This window comes from Heterocephalus glaber, unplaced genomic scaffold (genome assembly GCF_053883595.1).
Source record: "Heterocephalus glaber isolate CG9 unplaced genomic scaffold, H.glaber_assembly_v1.0 deba00000347, whole genome shotgun sequence".
NCBI classification, from domain to species: domain Eukaryota; kingdom Metazoa; phylum Chordata; class Mammalia; order Rodentia; family Bathyergidae; genus Heterocephalus; species Heterocephalus glaber.
The window spans coordinates 32,021,524-32,040,352 of NW_028258143.1; the positions used below are offsets into that span (position 1 = coordinate 32,021,524).

Here is an 18,829-nt window from a genome sequence, read left to right on the forward strand (position 1 = left end):
GTGCTGCACCCAACCTCTGGCCCAGATGTACCACCAATATCCATGTCCTCCTCCACCAGACGATCCTCTAGACCCAAGGCATCATCACTGCCAAAAACAGCAAGTGAATCCTCTTCCCTTCTGTATTTCAGGGTCACCCCTCTGGCAGCAAACTTGACTTTCCAGTGTCAGTGAACAGTTGTTGTTCCTAACACTTTCCATACTTTGGGGCCCCTGTGAGTACACCCCTGGCCTGCTTTTGATGAGTTATAATGGGGAGCAGTGACCCTTTTCCACAGAACTCAATCCCTGTAGTCATGCCCAGACTGTAGAGGCCCAGACTGATTGTGTAGCTAGAGTAGAGGACTGACCTCACAGAGATGCTTACAGGGTTGCCAGGCAGAGCATCACAGAAGGGCAGGTATGTGGTACTGTGGTAGCCATGGCCAGAGTGCCTCACCCAGCCAGGGCAGGACAAAGGGATAGCACAGTGGAGGTGGCTTTAAATCAGGACCTGAAGAAGAGGTAGGAGTCACACAAGCTTCACCTAAGTCTTCCATGCTAAGAATTGCTCTCTGGAGTTAATAATGAGGATGAAGATGGAATGGAGGGGCAGGAGTAGGTGGGAGAGCATGGTGGTCTAATCAGGCGGTCTGATTCCAAAGTAAACAGGATCCTCCTGCCCATGCCAAGGGAAAGTTGGCTGTAAAAGAAAATAATTGCCCAAAGAAAGACACAGTAGTCCACAGCTGTCTAGAAGGCCTCACTGGCACCATTACAGGCCCCATGTTCGATGGCTACCCTCATCTGGGCAGCTACCTCGCCCCATCCTGCCAACTGTGTCTACTGCACTTGGAATCAGCACCCAGGCCAGGCCTAGGGCTTAAATCAAAGGTGCCAAGTACTCGGCAGCACTCCCCACCCCCGCTCCTGCCAAGCCAAGGGTGTCTGCAGCCACCTTGGTCAGTCTTTGGGGTCCCTGTCCCCATCATGTTGCTTGGACTTTGGGGATGCCCAGCTGAGTAATGAAAAGGCCCAGCAGGAAGCCACTCTTCAGAATCTGGGTTCAGTGAGCTCCCACACACAGATTGTTCCCAAGGGGGAGAGGATACAGTCACAACACTGTGCACCTGTCCTGAAGCCACTATCTCATCATGGACACACAAGACAGGCTATGGGGGTAGTCCCGGCCTGGGATACATAGGAACAGAAGCAGATGCCTTTGCATGCATGATGTGATCTACCTTGATTCATTTACACTGAGTTTCCCAAGCCTAGCTGTGAGCACAGCCACCTCCAAGTGCTCTGAAGCTACCTCTCAGGCCCTTCTACCTCCTGGATTGATGGGTGGTGCTATTAGTGGCTTTGTTTGATTTTCATTAAACTTGGAAATTGAGCTTATCAATTCAATCAAAAAGAAAATATTGTTTCTCATATTTCTTAAGTTCCTTAACGATAATGGTTTAGGCCAGGAATCTGGGATTTTCTTTTCCATCCTTTCCTGACAATTGGTCTCAACTTTTGGGGAAGGAGTTATCTGTCTGTGAGGCATTCCTCACTCACAGTGTTAAGGATGAGTGAGGAAGCTACTGGTCCTGAAGATAATGTGATTGTGGCTCTATTTTGGTAAGTCCTTTTGGAGATGGATTTTTGGGTAATCGTTTATACAAAAGTTTTATGTAATATTTCATGTAGCTTTTGTGATTATTATTTTCTTGTTAATTGGTAGGATTATTATTTCTCACTTTGCAGCAGTGCTTAGAATTTGGTGTTTCCATGCAAGTTGTGGAGCAAGCTTGGAATTTTTACTTGCCAAATTTTCACAGGCAATGGGAAGATCTGGATGCCCAGATGGAGGTGGAACCACCCACCCTTTTACTTATTTGGCAACACAAACTGAGACTTGGAAGTAGGGTGGGGACCAACCCTGCTTTTTCCCTGAGGCCCTGTGGCTGAAACAGAGTAGCTGTTACCCAGGTCTGAGGATCTGGGAAGCAACATTAGTCAGATAGTTCATGCTTGGATCCCACTGCTGAGATCTAGCAAAAGTAACAGAGTGGACATAAATTGGACAGACCTGGAATGTGATCGAGAAGGCAAAGCTCATTTAATCAGGAGTCATTCAGAAACAACTCCAAATGTCTAGGTGGACAATTTAGTGATAGGGAACCTGGATTCACATCAATTTAAGAAAAAAGACCATGGATTCAACTCTGGACACATGGGGCTGAAATTGCTCATGAGTGAGCAGAATGCCAACTAATACAAGAGCCAGTGAGAAGGTCAGGTCAGATTTAGCAATACAGTGTGGGAGTCGATGGCATGCACTGGGTTCATTCCCTGAACAAATGCTTACTGAACACTATCCAAAAATGAAGCAAAACTAGAAAATTCTTTAACAAAAGTAAGCCTGGAATAGAAATCATTGCCTCTAGCTTTATGGAGTTTATAGACTAAGAAGGAAGAAGACAGATGTTAACACATCCTCCAGCATCAGAGGGCTGCGACAAGACTCAAGAATTGTGCTTTTGAGTAGAGATGACAGGAAACCTCACCCTCTGGGAAAGGTTCAAGGTTGAAGCTCAGAGCAAACATGGAGAGGTGTGAGGAGAAGGGGCAGATGATCAGGAAAGTGCCTGATTTCTCAGTTAAACAATAAAGGGGGAGGCAGCAGCTTCCACTGAGGGCAAGGGGGATGGGGTTGAATAGAGTCCCAAGGAGCTGAAAGACACAGCAGGATATGACAGACAGCTGGCAGAGTGGCAGCCCCCTGAGACTGGAGGTCATTGGATCATGATACACACTTCAGGGTGGTGGTCTGGTCTCCTGAGGTGTCTTGAGCAGCCCCACCCATACATATCTGAGCACTGCTCAGGAGAGCCATCTGCAGGGTACCACGGCAGTGAGAGTGGTATGCCCATGATGGAGAAGTTCAGTGAACTACTGTGGCCTTGGGAGTCAACTACAGGCCGTGAGGGGGTGAACTCCTGGGTTGAAGGATCTTGGGATGCATGGCTTGCTTTGGGGAAACCATGGATCAACAGCTGTAATCTCCTGGGAGCATATCAGATGCCCAGATAATGCAAAGCTGGGGAATTAGGAGAGGCTGTGGGGAGATTCCCAGAGGATGGAAACTTGCACAGTGTGCAGCTGTGATGGTCTGAAAGGGAAAGGCTCTATCCCTCTACATCATGGCCATGCAGTGTAGGTGACAGCAATGAGAAGAAAGAGCTCAGAAACGGGCTAGTTAGAGGGATGTCACTCTGTCCAGGGTCTTCAGTCACCTGGGTCTTCAGGCCAGAGCAAGATCATAAGGTGACAGTGTTCGGACAGTAGGACTCATGTTTCACCTCACTGCCTCTTGGCAACAAGAACCAGGCAGTAACTGAAGGAGTCTGTTGGCTTTGAGGTCTTTCTAAAGCGTGAAATGAGGGAAGAGGAGGTAAGAGAGCAGACTCCCATCTACCTCTCCCCAAGTCCAGCCTTTGCCCACAACAGGATTTTGTTCTCTAGCTGTAGGAATATGCTATTTTTGTGCAAATATTATCACATCTACTTGGTATAATATCCATTCTTTATTCAAGACTCCTAAATGGGAGTTGTTTTTAATAGATAGTCAAAGACTTTATTAAATAATAGTGAAATGCATGCTGAGTTTCTTAGTCCATGCAGCCTGCTATAACAAAATTAACCATTAACTGTCAAACAACAGACATTTATTTCTCTCCATTCTGCATGGCGGGGGGGAGGGGGTGCCTGAGAGAGATCAGGGGGCCAGCATGGCTGGGCTCTGGTGAGGCCCTTTTCCCAGCCTTCGACTGCCATGTTCTCCATGTGTCCTCACAGGATGGAGAGCAGAGAATAGGAGAGCTCCCTGGAGTCTCTTCTGATAAGGGAACTGTGACATTCAGCTTTCTGTCACTATAACAAAATGCTTGAGGTGATTAACTTATAAGAGAAAGAAATATACCTTGGCTCACAGTTTTGGAAGCTCCAACCCAAGAGCCTGTGGTATATGCACCAGATAGCAATGGTGGGACTTGCACACAGAGCAAAACTATTCCAGTCATGATCCAGGGAGCCAAAGAGAAGAAGAAAAGGTCAGAGCTACACAATCCCTTTTGAGCACACATCCCAGTGACCTAAAGACCTTCGTTCTGCAAGGCACCACCTCCTGAAGTTTCCACCACCATGAAACCTAACCTTTGGGGACACATTCAAATCATAGCAGGCACTAGCCCCACACACAAGGGCCCCACCTTCATGACCCAATCCCTTCCCACAGCTCATGTCCTAATACCACCAGAGTGGGGTTAGAGTTCAATATACAGATATGGAGGGAATGCATTCAAACGATTGTGCTGAGTAAATTCAAGTTGAGAAAAAAATACTTCTTAGTAACTCAGGACTGGATGACATATCTTGCTAGGCCAGTAGTTCATTTGCTTGTATTTGTTTTCCCACTTCTTATCCTTGATTGCAGAAATGAAAGACTGGGGAGTACTGCAGAGAAAACAGAACATTGTTTTCTTTGAGACTTCATTATCATCAAGACATCAAGGAAAGCACCTGCAGTCCCTAAGCAGCCTTCACCTAGCCAAGGACACCCCACCCCCACCAGGGGAAGGAAGGCTGACTGACTGCTGCCCCTCATCATTGCTGCCTGCATTGTGGGAGAACACAGGCTGGATGAGTGGACCCTTTGAAGACACCACACTATGCAAACCCTACCTGTGCAGACCAACAGCAGCATGGGACTGCTTCTAAATGCAGGGTCACACCCCACTGAAACCTGCATTTCAATGAGATCCAAATTGCGTGTGCTCCTTGGGGTTTGAAAGCTGTGGGCTAGAGCATGTGTATGCCCCCACTCCAACTGGAGGAAAAACCAAATTCCCTACAGCTCTCAATCATAAGCCTGACCCCATCGCAGTAAACAATGCTGATGGTCAGTGAAGTGTTTGTATTTACTGCTCCCAGCAGCCCTCAGAGTTGACAATGTTATTATGTTCCCTTGGTTAAGGTGGAGATGCCAGGCTGCCAGAGATTAAGGGAAATGCCACTGTTTTCCTCAGCATGTAAGAAGCAAAGCTGATCAGCCTGATTCCCGTAGATGCTGTGGATTCCCTGGAAGGTAATGTACTCATGCTGGTGCCCAGTGTTGTGATTCTCCACATGATGCCACACCACGCAGTTAATGGTTACATAAATGTTGCTGCATCCATAAGAAGGAATAGTACTCAGTATTTTTTTTTTTTTTGGTATCAGGGACCGAACTCAGGTCCTTGTGCTTGCGAGGCAGGTGGTGGAACCACTGAGCTAAATCTCTGGCACTATACTCAGTATTTTAAATAATGGTTCATTTTTAAAGAATTGTCAGAGATATGGGGAAGTTTTCAATAGTACCTTCATTATGACCCAATGATTCCTCTCCTGGGTAGAAGTTCAAGGATGCACCAGGAAATATACATATGGATAGTCTTCATGTGCACTTTTTTATACTGAAGATGGTACTCAGGGAGAAATTTATACTGGGCTACATCCTTAGCCCTTTTAATTTTTTTATTTTATTTTGAAACAAGGTCTCACTAAGTTGCCCAGGCTAGCCTTGAATGGGTGATCCTCCCACCTCAGCCTCTTGAGTAGTTGAGATTACAGGCATGTGCCACTAGGCACAGCTCATATATATGCACCTTTGTAAGAGCAAAGTATTAGAAACAACACAAAGGTCTAATACATGGGGAATGAAGAGTTGAAACTGAGAACTTTCATTTGATGCAACACTACTCAACATGTAAATAAAAACTACAGCTCTATCATTCAGCATTGATATACTTCCCAAAAATATAATGTTTAATCAAAAAGAGAGCTCCACTTTCCAGATCCCTTTCTGTCTCTCTTAGAAGGAAACTATCTTACCCTCAATAAATTCTTCCAACTCTTAATCTCCATTGCTCCTAGAATTCATTCTTTGATTTTAGAGAACACAAACTTGGCATGTCAGACATGTAGCAGGTTGGGAATTATAGTATTTCCTTTATATTATTTGGAGGTCCATATGTGGTATGCCCTATGTCATTTGAAGTTCTTCTGCCAAGATAATTGGACAGAGATGACAGCCACCTGCCATGGACTGTCATCAACTATGGGAACACCTTGAGGGTACTGAAAGCAAATAGAAATTGAAAGGATGCAAATTCTTTCTTTTTGCATCTCAGCAGGGGAACTTAAATCCAATGTCTCATGGTCTGCCTACTCCCTAGAAACAAAATGTAATACAGAGGGAAGTACTGACTATGATGCTATTTCACATCTAGAATTGTAGGAAAGAGGGAAAATGATCAAAATTATCTTATGTTCAGACTCGGTTTGCATTAAGAAAGAATCCTTACTGACCCCCTCCAGCACACAGGAGGTGAGCTGCTCCCAGTGCACAAGAGGAGGCTTCCAGACCGCCATACCACCCCCGTCATTACACAAGAGGTGAGCCACTCCCAGCGCACAAGAGGAGGCTTCCTGGCCACCATACCACCCCCGCCAGCACACAGGAGGTGAACCGGGAGGGCGCCAACAGCAATCGCCCTACCCAGTCGAAATGAGAACACACATAAATAAGTCTCAAAATCAGACTTTCAGATCAACTACAGCAACCCCAAAGGGAAATGAGATGGAACACTCTGATACTCAACCACCTGGATTCCCTGAACTGGCAACAAAAGAGGATCTGGAAAAAAATGATATCAGAAATAATTTCGCAGGTAACAGCAGAGATTGTGCCCATAGTGAAAGACAATAAATCTAAAGAGGAACTCAGGAACATGATGGAATCCCAACATAGGAAACAAATGGAATTAATAAAACAGATGCAAACAGATTGCCAGGAGATTAAAAACTCCACTGAGAGTCTACACAGCAGAATGAGCCAATGTGAGAACAGAATTTCAGATATAGAAGATAAGATTGCAATTAGTGGACAGGAAAAGAAAAATTGCTTTAAAATTTTAAGAGACCATGAGAAATCAATCCACCAGCTGGTAGATGATGCAAAGAAGAATAACATAAGACTAATTGGAGTCAACAAAGAAATAGGAGAGAGAGCAGATGGCATAAAAGAACTGTTCACAGAAGTGATGGCAGAAAACTTCCCAAAAAGGGGAAAAGAACTTGACATACAGGTAAGGGAGGCACATAGGACTCCAAATAGCCTTGGTCAAAAAAAAAGCTACACATAGGCATATAATTGTTAAGATTCCAGAAACCCAACAGAAGAACAAAATTCTACAAGCAGTCAGAGAAAAGAAACAAATCACATACAAAGGAAAGCCCATCAGAATCACAGCAGACTTCTCAATGCAAACCCTCAAGGCAAGAAGAGCTTGGAGTGATGTATTTCAAGCCCTAAAAGAAAACAGCCTCCAACCCAGAGTGATGTACCCTGCAAAACTATCTTTCAAAATTGATGGAGACATAAGATGCTTTCATGATAAAGAGCACCTCAGGAACTTCATGAATACCAAACCAACACTCCAAAAAATTTTAGACAATACCCTAGGAAAAGACAATGAGGATCACAACCCCAGGAAACCCAGCAGAATGAATCCATCAGGCCTAACAAATTAAATGCAAAGGGGGAGAATCCAAACAAAAAGAAAAAGTCATGACAAGGCTTTTAAAACTTTTGACTTCATCTCCCTAATGAGTGTATAATTCAATCTTGTTATTGTACTGATTAGTATTTTTCTGATTCTAGAATTGCACAACATTCCTTGTGCTATACTGGCTATTTATCATCTTCTTATGTCTACATTTTAATTGGGTTGTCTATTAATGAGCTATAAGAATTCTTTATATATTCTGGTCATAAGTTATATGCATTGTAAATATGGTCTGTTTAACGACTACTTTTCATTTTAATGATGTCATTTAAAGTTCTAAATTTTGATGGAATCTCATTTATCAATTTTTTTCTTTTATACATCATGTTTTTTGTATCCTAGGTAGTTCTTGCCTACCCTGAATTCATAAATATTTTCCCTTATAAGTTCTTCTTAAAGTTTTATATTTTTAGGCTTTCTTATTTAGGTTCATAGATCCCTTCAAGTTATTTTCATGTATGGAAAAAAAGGGTTGAGGTTAATTTTTTATATACGGATACCAGGCGTTCTAGTGCTGTTTGCTGAAGACACTATCTCTTCCTCGGCTCTTGAATCAAGTTTATATTCTATAAAATGCTAATGTTAAATAATCTTTCAAAACTCAGTGGACTATATATGTGTGGGTCTATTTCTAGATTCTCTGTTTTATTCATATGATCTATATGTCTTTCCTTACACCAACACTGCCTTGATTACTGTAGCTTTAGAAGAAGTCTTAAAATTGGGTGCTAAATGTCTTCCAACACTGTTTTTGCTTTTGTTTTTGGCTTTTCTGGGTCCTTTGTACTCCTACATAACTTTTAAATTTCAATATCCAGTTCTTCATTTATAGCAAGTATACACAGACCTGAATTTTATATCTACCTTGTGTTTTCTAATCCTGCTAAATTCAAGTACAAGTTCTAGGGGCTCCTAGAGATTTCTTAGTATCTTCTCTGTAGATGATCATTTCATCTACATATAAAGATTTTGCTTCTGCTGTGCCAATCCTATCCTAGTTGTTTCATTTTATTGCCAGACTATTTTGTTTTAGGCCTATGTTTCAAAGTCTAATGGACAGATGAAGAGTAGGCATATATGCCCTTGTTCCCCACTTTAGGGAGAAAGCATTGTATCATCTTCATTCATAGAAGGAGTTTTTGTTGAAAGTATGGAGTACATGTCTTTGATCTGCTGAGAAGGTTCTGTTCTACTTCTAGTCTCCTGATAGCTTTTACCATGAACAGCTGTAGAATTTAGTCCAGTAGTTTTTCTCCAACTAATGACAGGATCATATGGCTTTCTCCTTTCCTCTGTTAAAATGATGACTTTTGGGGGTGGATCTTCCAATGCTTAACCAACACTGCCATCACTATAACAAAACCACTTTCTACATACTGCCAGATCTGACTTCTAATAGTTTGTTTTGTTAAACAAATTTCTATGTTCATACATTTTTCTTCTATTATCTTTATCCAGTTTTTAGCATTAGCACAATGTTGAGTTCCTAAAATGAGAGAAGTGTTCCTTCTTTTTTCTGCCTTAAATGTTTGATATAATTTATCAGTTAAAATGTATATGACCCTGTTGGTGTCATTTAGGTAGGTTTTCAAGCTAGGAATGTACTTTCTTTAATAGGTGCTATTCAAATTTTATATTTCCTCCAGAGTTGGGTTCATTAATTTGTCTTCCAAGGTACTTCTTAGAAGTTGTCAAATTTATTTCAAAAAAGATTTTTGTAGTATGCTCTCTATATCCTTTTAAATTCTATAAAATCTGTGGTAATGTCTCCTAGATCTTGATATTGTAATTTAAAAAACGTATAATTGATATTGTGTAATAGGAAGAAAAGGTCTAAAGGAGGAGCAGGGGAAGTGGGAGGGGTAGGGAAAAGGAAAGAAGGGGAAAGAAAAAATATGAGAAAAGGAAAAAAATGGAAACAAAATTTTGCAAATAGGGAAGGGTGGAGAGGGTGAAGGGATGGGAGGGGAAGAGAAAAATATAAGAACCAAGATACTCATGTAAAGGTACAAGATCCCAATGATGAATGTAACTGTATTTTATACCTATAATGTACCAATAAACTTAATGGGGAAAAAAAAAGAAACAATCCTTACTTGTGCTCAAAATGTAAATGTAAGCCACAGGAAAACCAGATACCTGGCCCTTCATTCACAACCACTGACTCTAAGGCTATTCTTCCTTGCCCTCTGGAATGAGGATGAGGTTTCCAAGGGACTGTTAATCAAAGCCTTGCCCACTATTACTGAGTCTGAGACTTTCCCTACTCGCCCTTTGGGTGTTGAGTGTGGGGCTTCTAGGCCAGCTGTAATTGAAGTCTTTATGCAGCTATATCTATCCTTAGCTAATTTTTCAGGCCCCTCAAGACAATATCCCTTATAGGAAGTAAATTACATATATTGCACTACTCAAGTTTATATGTCTTTTCCTCTAGTGACCTAAGATAGATCAAATGAGACCTAGAAAAGTTTTCAGACAACTCTAATAATTACATTGAGGTACCTAGAACACTCACTCAAATTTATAAACTAGACTGGAAAGATATAATGTTGCTCTCAAATTAAACATTGACTTCTAGTGAGTGACAAGCAGCATTACAAGCTTGTACTACATTTGGAGATAAATATCATAATTTTAGAAGTTCAAAGGACGGGCAACCAGGAGAACAGTCAATTCCTACTGGAACAAAAGTAGTTTACATACAAGGCCCCCACTGGCCTGCCAACCAGACAGGAGATTAGAATAGGAGAAACTTTTCAGGCATATATTCTTGAAGATGTAAGAAAGAAGAGAACTAAGCCCTTTGGTTATATTGCATTGTCAACTATTTATCAAGAGAAAGATGAGAACCGTACTGCCTTCTTATATCATTTACAAGAGGCTTTAATGCAACACATCCCTACCTCCTGATTCAATGGAAAGACAGACTATTTTTAAAGACATGTTTATTACCCAGTCAGCACCAGATATTAGGAAAAAAGTTACAAAAAATGGCTTTTGATCTAAATAGACTTCTTGATACTTTAGTAAAATTGCCTCCTTCATATTTTATAATCAAGACCAGGAGGAAGCCAAAAGGAGAAAATAAAGAGACCAAAAGAAAGTGGTTGCTTCATGACCCTAAAAAGAACAGACCTAGCCCCCAAAAGAGCACAACTATTAACCTCACCTGCTACCACTGTGGAAAGCCAGGCCATCTTGAGAGGGACTGCCATAAGAGGCCCCGTAAGCCATGCCCTGAATGTCAAGGTGGCCACTGGAAGTCACACAGTGCTCTGAGGTAGAGGCCCCAGAGCTAAGGCCCATCCTACCAGAGTGTTCAGCAAGACTAAAGGACTCCTGGGCATTCTCTATCTTCTCCCTCTGACCAAACTGTCATCTCTATGGACGAGGCCCAGCCATCAAACCTCAATGAAAGGAGCCACTGGAGAAGAGCTAAGATCTCAATGGTCCCATGATGCCATGATACTCCAGGACAGGATTACATCAGCTGAAGACATCTTGCTTCATTGATAACTGAGTACAAGTAAAGTTTGGAGATCAGAACTAGGAAGGTAACTGGACAAAGAGAGCAGCCAATATTTTGGGCCTAGCCCTCCAAGGTCAATGAGGACCCAGGACATGAGGGAAACTTTTCTACAGGATCCTACAACTTTGAGGCTGCCAAACTCCAAGTGATCATACAGATGGAACTGATGAAAAATGCACTAGACTCTTTTTACCAGGATCCACCAGATCTACCTTGTAAAAAGTTCATAACTGGTAAACTACAACATGACTTCAATGTGAGGTGCATTAGATTAGATTAGCTCTCTGGAGAGGGCCCCTGATTATGGTTTATCCTACATTAACCCTTCTCAGCTCAGAGAAGCTAGCTGGAAACTATGCCTCTTCTCCCCTAACCACAGTTAGGAATACTTCTTCAGAGGGGTAATATTGTAGACAGCTGAGCTAGTTAGAAAATATTATAAGGCAGTGAGGCATGCTTCCCCCAATACACAGAAGAAAATTGTGGCCAGAGGCTCATTCACTGAAGGTCAGGCTTCAAAAAAAAGTGGAAGTACTATACCCACATACTTTCCCTAGGGATGAAAAGTAGTGATTGATATTCTAAATAGGTATTAATCCCCTTGGGTGGGGTCCAAAACCTCCTGAGCTCCTTCCTTCCTGGAAAATCCTTGTTCACTCTATGTACATTTGCTGTGTGACTTGCTTCTCCATTTGATCCCTATTTAATCAATATTACCTAAGCAACTAGACTTGTAATTTTATTGGCTGACCATATTTCTGTCCCACTTCATATCCACCTTGTGATTTTCCATTGGATCAATATTATCTAAGTGACTATACTTTTAATCTTATTGGTTGACTGTAATTTTGTCCCACCTTGAACCCACCTTGAACCCACCTCATCTCATGGCTTTGCTTAATAAAACAACCTTGAGAAGCAGGATCAGTTGGCTACCCACTTTCCAGGCCCCCTTCTGTCTCTCTTAGACAGAAACTATCTTTCTCTCAATAAATTCTTACTACTCTTTAAAAAGAGAGAAAGCTGCAAACTGACACTTTTAGTATTGTTTCATTTATAGCCATTTTTAGAAATATATACACAAAAAATACTCTAATTCACTCATGGATACCCAGATATATAATATAACAGCCCCAGAAAACAGACTAAAAAGAGTGCACATTAAATCAAAATGATGGTGAGAATGATCCTGAGGTGGGGGCTCAAGGAGATCTCAGCTGTATGCTGTTTCAATTATTTTAGAAAGTAAAGATTCAGAATGTTATCTTTCTATATATATCTACTACATGGTAGATATATAAGTGTTTGCTGTAACTGTGCTTTTTTGCTGTTTTAGGATTTGCATATTTGAATGTATATATCCCATGGAAAGAAATTTTAAAAGCAATGCAAAATATTAATGACACTGACCTCTAGGTGATAATGTTATAGATCATGTTTTTATCCGATTTTTCTACACTTTCCAAATTTTCCCTATTAGAATATATTTTCTATAGTCACTAGAAAAATAGGCTCACCTCCCACATTCCAACAGCTAATCCATTTCATACCTCTAGGCTTTTGATTCAAAGCAGAGTATATTATTGAACCCTTGCATGGTGGAAAATCGAAAGGTGATAAATGCTGATATTTGATGGCAAATTCTCTTTTAAAACAAAACTAGAAATTGAGAAAGTACAAACTTTGAGATGAAAGGATTTTAATATCCCTTCTCTATCACTGTTCTATTCTGTTTATGTTTACTTTTCCTTGCATCTAAAGTCACCCCCCCTTATCTGCAAGGGATGCATTCCAAGACCCCCACTAGATGCCTAAAACTGCAGGTAGTATGGACCCCTGTATATACCATGGGGGTTTTTTCCTATACATACATACCTATGATAAAATTCAACTTATAAATTAGGCATTATACATCATGGATATGCTTGACTAAGTGAAGATTTGTGTCCTGGACAGAGCAGAAGGGGACAACATGAGATTTCATCACAAAACTCGGGATAGCATGCAATTTAAATCTCATGTATTGTTTCTGAAATTTTCAGTATAATATTTTAGTGTTATGGCTGACCATGAGAAGTGAAGCCAGAGAAGAGGGGACTATTATATTCCATGCCAAAGAACAGACAAGTACCACTTCATAAATATCTGGATGCTTCTTGTATGCAACATATTTCATCTCTGAATGTGTCTTAGTTACTTTCTCACTGCTGGGACAAAATACCCAAGACCCACAAGTTAAAGGAGGAAAGGTTTTTTTTAGCTGACCTGTTGTAGAAGTTTCAGTCCATAGCAAGCTGGCTCCAAGTCAAGGCAGCATGGCAGAGGGACATTGCAAAGGAGAAACACTCCATGGCATGGCAGGCAGGAAACAGCAAGCCTTCCTTTCCTTTTTTATTCCATTAAGGTTACAAGCCCATTAGTTGACACCACCCAGGGTGACCTACACCCAGGGTGGGCCTTCCCGTTATTCACATAATTCATTATCACACACCCATGATCCAGCCACTTCCCAAAAGTCCCACCTATGACCACATAAGGCTCTGGGGGGACATCTAAACATAAGTCACAACAGAATGTTATTGAACTGGGTCACACATAGAGATAGCAAGTGCAGTCCCATCATTTTATCAACAGGGAACTGAGGCTAAGGAAGATGAAGAGGCTTTTCCAAGGTCAGTCAGTGGTGCAAAAAACTGAAGCTCAGATAGATATTGAAGATATCACTGAAGATATTTCAGTGCTCCACATGGTACCTCAGTGTTTTGCAGACAATGGTGATGAAATCACATTGTGTGCTAAAATAGGAGAGATGAGATAAAATATCAACAACGAAATTATCTTAAAACATGCACATGAATTGAGTGGTAGACAAAAGCTAACATGGTTGTTGTCACCTAGGCTCAGGCATGGACTGGTTCCCTCAAAATCTGATCCCTTGTTTGAGTAGGATCTCTTACTGAAATCACATAGTCCTGGAGTAATGTATTTGGATTCCAACAAGTGTGTTTAAATTTCTCGGCTTCTTTCCTTTTTCTTCTTTCAACTCATTCCTTACAGTGCCTTCCAAAATTGACCTTCAAAAAGCAGAAACTCACTAAAGCTAAAGAAATGAGCATCCTCACAGTAGCTACCTAACAATTGGCCTGGCTCATTGACTTGATGGGGACATTTGCCTGCTGCACCCCTCTGGGAACACTATCATCCCTACAAAGGACATATGACCATGGTACACCAGCAAGCAAATAAGACATTTCCAAAGGACAGTTGGGTCAGCCTGAGCTAGTCCAGCCTCTTCACACTTCTCCTCCCACCTCTTCTCCATCCCACCAACAAGGTCACAGGGAAGAACTGATCCTATAGCCACCAGACACTGGAAGGCCTAGGCTGTCCAGGTACAGTAGTAACCTAGGAGAATCCCAACCTGGCCAGCTGCTACCACCTACCCCAAAGTACAACACAGGGTGCTGAAACTTTCAGCATTCATGACCCTCATCATACCCTCCCCAGACTATACCACAGCCAGCTCAGCCTGGCCTACCCAACCCTCCCATTTCATCACTGACTGCCCCACAGATAGGAGATAAGGCCAGCCTTTCTCATTCTGCTCCTTTCCCACCTCTCCACACTTATCTTTTTCTTGGACATTCTTCCAAACACTCAGCACACACACATCCACACGGATGTGCATACACTTTCATATGCATACATATGCACATATGTGCACCTGCACATACATATATGCATTCAAACACATCACACACAAATATACATGTGTGCACACAGTCATATTCATGGATACACACTCATACATAAGCAATACACATGCACTTATGCAAGCACCTGCACACACAAGTGTGCTTGGACATATACAAGTACACAGTCACATGCACATGCTCACACACACATCTACACACACACACACACACACACACACACATAACCACCTACATTCTGAAAGCTTGCAAGTCCCAGGATGCACTATGCTCTCCCAGCCTCCTGGCCTTCATACTCAGGCTGCTCTCTTCCCTGTGTCCCTTGCCACTCTCCAGCTCCCCTTTTATAACTTGCCTCTAACTCTGAGCTCAGATATGGACACACCAAGCAGGATTCACACATATACAGGCTGAGACCCCTCCTGTGGTTCCCAACAGCATCCAGGTCAGGACCTGGCACCAAGTGAATGAAGAATAGATTACTACCTCATGAATTTATGAGTGAACGAGACTCATGACTACTTATTTGATGAAGTAGAACACATAAGTATAGAGCACAGAAAAGTGGCTTCTCCCACCCCAGCCCAGTCCTCCCAACTGCTCAGAAATGATCTGTCCACAACCCTCTCCATACCCTCCCAGTAGGCTCTGGGGAGAAGATACCCATGTCTGTAGCCAAACCTCCTGCCAAAAGATCCTTCTTCATCCTTCCACTGACTGACAAACTCAGGGACCTGGATGCCTGAGGAATTGCTAGGTACCTTATAAGGATAATCATTTGCATCCAAAATTATAGGTTGTGGTGAGGTATTGTTTTTGCCATCACCCTTCTTTCAAAAGCCTAAGCCCAGAGTAGGCATTTGAAGCACTTTGAGCCATGCTGGAAGATGAGGGTGCACTGTCCTATGACTGTCCTCCTCAAGGTACCTCCTGGAGGCTCAGCCCAAGGAGCAGCAGATAGGTCTGTGATCAAGCAGTCCTCTCCAACCGCCCCCTCCCTGGGCCGAGAAACAGCTGGGCTGAGGGCAGTGGGTTGGGAGGGGCCTGGGAGGAAGGGCCTGAGCCCTGCAAATATCAGATTCCCCTCTGAGCCAGCTAGTTGCTGAAGATAGATGTGAATAAAGCACATCCACTAAGGGACAGTCAGGGTGGGAGGTCACTTTGATGCTTACAGTCATCCCATAAAGGTGACTAGGACAGCTATGCAGGCCAGGCTGGGGAATCAGAAAAAGAATGCCCAAGGCCAGAGAGCACCTGCTCATAGTAGCCCAGCAGGGCCATACAGGTGCCCAGCCACCCAGCAGCCAGCTCTGATGCCCTGACCCTCTGTCATTATGAGTTCCTGCTACCATGCTGGGGTCTCCTGAACTTTCTTAAATTAAGAGTTTAATGGAATATCTCAGTAGTATAAAAATTACAAAAGACATATGATTGCCTATGTATCCACCACCCAGGATTCATAAATGTTAATTCAGTAAGTGTCTAGATTTTTTAAAAATAATACAGTGACAGTGGAAGTTTGCACAATACACCTCCTCACCTCCACTCCCTCAACCTGATGAGCATACCCTACCCTTTGTGAACATACACCCAAAAAAAGAGTATGATGAGGCTTTGTTTGTTTTACTATTACACAGAATTGTACTGAATTTATAATTCTGAAACCTGCTTTATTCACTGATTGAAGCTCTAAGCTTTCTTGGAGTCGATTCATATAAATCTAGCTCATTTATTTTAAGCGCCATTAGAATGTGAGCACAGGAATATGCCATAATTTATTTAACCAATTCCTTCTTGCCAGGCACTTCAATTCTTCACTGCTGTAAGCAGTGCCCATGGAAGCCCTGCCTCCCTCGGCACACAAAGCATTTCCCCTAGGAGGTGACACAGGAGTACAACCTCCAAGGATAGAGTGCACATATTCAGCTCCCATAGGGCCTGCCCCGACTGTCCTCCAAGAGCTGAGCTGAGGCTCTCTCCTCCCACCCCCACCAACAGCCTGCATGGCCCATCTCTTGTCCTCTGTCATTGTCTTGCCCTTTGGTGGTGTCCCATGGTCATATTAATGGGCGCTATCCCAATCAGGTCAGCAGGGCATATTTTTTCTGTGCCTGCAAGCCACTGGGGACTTTGTGTTCTGTGAAATGCAGGCTCATGTCTTATAACTTTTCTAAAGGGTTTTGCCTTTTTCTTATTTGATATTCTTTCTGGATGGGAGTTTCCTACTGTGCCTAAGACAGAGAGTTCCATTTGTCTTTTCCTTTGCTTGCTGTGGTAGGATTCCTCGCAAACCACACTGTGGGTCACACCAAAGCAGTGTCGTGAGTGACTGATTGCCAGCCCTTTTGTCTGTGGACAGTGGTGGAGGCAGCATGAGGGGCACTTGCGCCTTATGTCTGGAGTCATAGACTGGGCTTCTCCACCCTGGCTCTTCAGATAAAAGAGGAAAGGCAGATGAAAAGCCGAAGCTCCTCGGCCCTCCAGCCTCTTCTGGAGCAGCTGCAATAGCTTGTTTCACATCTAACAAGTGAGGAAAGCCTGGCTGACTAGTTGTGAGGCATCCCAAAATCAATTTCAGAAGGTTATGGTGGAAATGAGAGAAGTAAAGTGAGCTGGAATCTTCATGGTGAGGTTTGGCCCAGTTCTGTCAAGTTTCTTCCTAGATCCAAAGCCAGAGTAGGGTTGGAAGGTGAAATCAGGGTCACCTGGGAACACCTTAAAGCCCCTGCCCTGGCACCTGAGAAAGCAATGTGCTATGCTCTGCTGAGCCCTCTGGGGGGAGATAGCTAACTCTGTTCTTACCAAGGGTTAACTTTCTGCAAGAAATCAATGTGGCCTTAGCAAAGCAGATAGACAAAAAAGGAGGTGCTCAGAGAGGCTCTGGAGGAAAGGGAGCAAAGAGCACAAGGCAGGGCCCTACCCCAGGGCTCAGACAAGGCTCTTCTCCACTGGGGATGTCAGCTGGGAGAAGGGAAAGCCAGAGAAAGATGCCTGCAGCAAGGCCTTTAAGGAAGGGATCAGATTTGAGTTAAAGTGAGGGAAAATCCCTTGGCATTAAGACACATGCATCTCCCTAGAGGAAGAGACCCAGTAACAAACCTCTTCATCATGGACTAGCAGGGCAGAGGCAGGCAGAGGCCCAGCCTCAGTGACCTCAGCCCAGCGCCCCTACTACCTGCACTACAGGCTTCAGGAAATCATAAGAACACTCGCCCAGGTCTCAGCTTGAGACTCTGAGGGCGACACAAAGAATTGCATCTAAGAAGCACAGTAAAGCAAAGAAATAGCACAGCAGCTATAGAAAAAAATGAGATCATAAAAACAGGTAAAATTTTTAAACATACTAGGCAAAAAAAAAAAAAAGAAAGAATCTTCCTGGGGATGGAGGACAAGAAATAATAGAAAATTCTCCTAGTGCTTCCTGTTAAAGGAAAATCTTACCCAGAGCAGAAAACCAATAAAAGAAGCACTCAGAGGTGGATGGTTCTCCTAAGACTTTTGGGGGAAGAGTATTTATGCCTGCAAACTTTGAAACACATCAAAATAAAAGGGATTGATGGATAGAAAGAAAGGAATAGAGAGACAGAAATAAGGTAAATATTTTGTGGGCAGCAGGTAATAGGTAGAAGGAAGTACACTCCAAAGTTGTGTCTTCACTTTTGCATGTGGAAATGTTTATAATAAAATGACGAAGGAAGGGCAGCTCAGTGGTAGAGTCCTTGCCTAGTATGCAGACGACCCAGGGTTGGATCCCCAACACCACAAATAAAATTGAGAAAATAAAACAATAACTACTCTTAAAATTATCAGAAAGGTTACATGAGATAATGTGGTAGCCCTCTGTAACACTATAAAGAACTAACACATTTTTTCCCATTAAGTTTATTGGTACATTTTAGGTATAAAATACAGTTACATTCATCATTGGGGTCTTGTACCATTACATGAGTATC

The 18,829-nt window shown here is 42.6% G+C and overlaps 1 long non-coding RNA gene across 1 annotated transcript; it reads left to right on the forward strand.

The window, feature by feature from the left end:
* The first annotated feature begins 425 nt into the window (after positions 1 to 425).
* LOC110343920 (uncharacterized) lies at positions 426 to 7,577 on the forward strand. Its single transcript, XR_002386186.2, has 3 exons — positions 426 to 504; positions 4,463 to 5,113; positions 6,385 to 7,577. It is a non-coding gene; the product is annotated as an uncharacterized LOC110343920 (long non-coding RNA).
* Positions 7,578 to 18,829: the final 11,252 nt, after the last annotated feature.